The sequence below is a fragment of the Momordica charantia genome, assembly GCF_013281855.1.
Source record: "Momordica charantia cultivar OHB3-1 chromosome 1 unlocalized genomic scaffold, Mcharantia_2.0 BLBB01000001.1, whole genome shotgun sequence".
Classification (NCBI taxonomy): Eukaryota; Viridiplantae; Streptophyta; class Magnoliopsida; order Cucurbitales; family Cucurbitaceae; genus Momordica; species Momordica charantia.
Window position 1 is genome coordinate 3,241,727 of NW_028275157.1, and position 3,620 is coordinate 3,245,346.

Consider the following 3,620-nt stretch of genomic DNA (forward strand, 5'->3'; position numbering starts at 1 on the left):
AATCGAGAGCAACTTCAATATACCATATCTTTTTGCTCAAACATCTAAATTGAGTGAAATTAGTACCATTCCAAATATAATCAAGATAGAATTTCAGAAAAACCATAATCTATTAATTTCAATTTGTGGTGTGGAAGTTATCAATTCATTATTACGCACTGCTTTTCTAGTAAATCTTGCAGCAACTGAGAAATCCCTATGTCAATTTGACGATTCATATCTTTTTGACTTTTTTTGTTAGACCAAATTGAAGGTCATTGAAAAAGATTTTCAAAGACACTAAGATCTCTGCCATCCAAGGTCTGTAGCGAAAGTTATTAGTGGTTGAATAAGAAGTGTAGAATCATAAAACTTTTCTTATTTAGAGCTAGACAAATTTGGGAAAGATATTTGGGCTATCAAATCCGTTCCAAATCGATTTCTTTTGGGCAAGTAATCCTATTTTTTGGTTTATTGACATTCTAAAACTATTTTTGGATAATTTTGTTCAAGTAGGACGGTCCTAAAGAAGGAGGACAGCCGCCCCACTCAAAATCCCTACTCGAGAGAAGCCTTTTGTGCAGCCACTGAATTTCTTTGAGAGAACAGCCCCTCCAAATGTCCTCAAAACCAAACGACAACCTAGATAAGTAAGGTTAATTCACTGTGCTTTGAGTTAATATTTGTTTTCTTTCATTTTTATTGCATAGTTTTTTTCATTGTTGTGCTTTGACTTCAAGTTATATATTGTAATCAAGTCTTAGTGACCAAGAGCATTAAGCTATTGGTAATTACATATTGTCTTTGTATAACTTGCATCATATATCATCAATAACCTACCAGAAGCTTTTAGATTCGTGCTATCGATGTGGTAAACTCGGCCATCTACTTAAGGAACGCGAGGAATAATTTGATGAATATGCTGCTGAATTGCAATACAAACCATGGCCTCGTGGACCTGGCCAATTTCGTCTACCTAGCAAAGGAGATGGTGGAGGTCAAATAAATGAGAACCGAGGAAGAGGTCGGTCTTTTCCATTAACAAAATTGAACGAATCTGATGATACCCAGCTGACTTGATTGGTCCACATATCACATTGTAGTATTCCCTTCAACACATTTCATTTTATCCAGCGAGTACTTGTCATCGCACACAGCACCAACTATCACCTCCTTCTCTTCACCTGTGCTTACTACCACCGCTCGTCTTCCACTTGCTCCCACCACCCCTTCCTTCGATGAACGACCAACTCGTTTTTGCACTTATCCGAATGAAATGTCATTCATTTCTATTATGGAATGAAGGTAGAAGAGAGATTTTTGTTCTAGATTTATAAGGATGGTAAAACAACCCCTTTGGAGTGATGGACGATGATTGGAAAGGGAGGAAGAAAAGGGGTAGATGCACCGAAGGAGATAATTGCAACAATGAACAAAACAGGGTACCAATGGTTCGACGGATAGTCAACACGACTGATGCTTGTTGGTGAAGTCAAGAAATATGCCACATAAGTCTAACAAATACTAGAAAAACTTATAACTGATTCAAATATATAACTGTAATAAATTTGAACGCTCTTGGTCTTGGTTCCGAGATAGGTACTTAACTAGTGAATTCACACAACATGTTGGTAGGGGATTCGAACTCACAACCTCTTAGTTGGAGGTATATGCCAATTACCACTAAGGTATGTTCGCTTTGGCATTAATACTCAATATTGATAATTGTCATAAGATTTCATCAATAATTAATATAATATATGGAGCATTGAGTAACAAAAACCTAACGAACAATAAAGATGGGTTGAAACTTTAGAACATTGATTTTTTTTTATTATGTTCATTTTGAAATATTTGATTAAGGTATAAACGAATGGCATATCTCCTTTCCTATTCATCAAGCTCGACCAATCGCCAAACAACCACACATGAAGGACAAAACCTGATGGTGTAATCTGCTCCGCTCGAGCACAACGAACTCTGCCTGTTGGAATTAATTTAATAATTAATTTATACGTGGGTAACAAATTAAAGAGCAATTATATTTGGGCTATAGCACTTTAACTCTTAATAATCCACTATAATGAGAGTATCATTCTCTCAACATTTAACATGCTTTGAATTCAGAAAAACAATGCCAACATACATTTTACCAAACAAGATGTCAATAAAGCCAGCACGCTCCACACACAACAAGTCACAGAACAAGAATAGTTAACACGACTTTCACATTACAGCCCAACCAGAACATAACATCAACCACATAGTCTACCATTATTACATCAAACATGTCTACACAGCTCATGATACAATATATCATACAACTACATGTATTTCCAAATGTTACCTAGCAATTATATCATCAACAACATTTATAAGGTAACGTCGATCTCAAACAATCATGCAACCGGCACTCATAGGCGCACCACAAACAACAAGTTCATAGCAGTATACAACAAAAAATCCCTTTAAGTAAGAACTACTTACAACGAAGGTCCTAACGCGCTACTAAGCTCGTCGAACGGTTCCTAAATCCAAAACAACCAAACTCAGGTTCGAGTTCATCTAAAAATGCTTAATTTTAATCGAAACAAAGTTTACTGAATTCGTTACCTACTAACTCACACTAAAACCTCTTGGGTTAGGAGTGGGTCGACGCCAAGGAGGTTCGGACTTCCAAATCTAAGTCGGCTTTGCGCTTGCTGGTCCGATGCCGAAAAGCAATGGGTAATGTCTATTTGTATCTGAATAGTGGCATGTAACTCAAATCTAGTCCCGTTTGCGTGTTGGTAACTCGAAACCAGCTCCAAACAAGGATGGGTCAACCCGAGTCTCGCCGGAACAAAGAAACCTTCGCGTGTCTGCTACTGTTTATGTCGGGGTGCGGGTGGCTGTAAAAACAACGCTGAAGGATGTGAGCCATCAAGTAGAACGCTTTTTGTGGCCACCAAAAGTTGCTGCCGAACCACTGATCGACACGAGTTCGGGCACGGGTCACTGGATCTGATTGTTCGTGGTTGGGGTTGCTTGAAAAAGCCGCTGGAGGAACCTCAATGTCGCGCGACCAAAGATCTGGTACGAGTTGCCACCGATCGAAATGACGCGCCGCTGCTACTAGGAGACATGACTGAACTACTGTATCAAGCGACGTCTACGACGGGTTCATGGTGTCGTCGCCGGTTGTTGGGATAGAATTCCACCGCTGCTTGTCAATGACCGCCGGAGGGAGGTGCTGGCCGATGGAAATGAAACCATAGGGTGGCAGCTAGGGTTAGATGAAGGGGAAGAAGATGACTTTTCTTTAGGGCTTTGTTTTGTTTTAAAAAAAACAAAACCTTTTCTTTAATATATTTTTCTTTATCAAAAAGGGATAGGCCAACTAAAGAATGGGCTAAGCCCTAAAAAGAGTTGGAATTCTTCTTAACCATTTAATAAAAACAAAAGCCACTTCAAAAGATTTTGGAAAAATAAATTTGAAACACAATAATAAAAATCAAAAGAGAAATTAAATTACCAAACTCTTGGAATAAGATTTAATTAAAAATCTCTTCCAAAAATTGAAAACTAAATCTATCTTAATCCAACGAAATTAAACTTAATTTTAATTTACTCAAAATTAGAACTCCAACTTGGAAACCTAA

General features: G+C 37.9%; 1 long non-coding RNA gene across 1 annotated transcript; it reads right to left on the reverse strand.

Annotated features, from left to right (window-relative positions):
• Nucleotides 1-1,656: 1,656 nt before the first annotated feature.
• On the reverse strand, nt 1,657-3,329 carry LOC111024469 (uncharacterized). The gene is made up of 3 exons (XR_002603341.2): nt 2,593-3,329; nt 2,467-2,507; nt 1,657-1,963 (listed from the first exon to the last, which is right to left on the reverse strand). It is a non-coding gene; the product is annotated as an uncharacterized LOC111024469 (long non-coding RNA).
• Between the last annotated feature and the right edge of the window lie 291 nt (nt 3,330-3,620).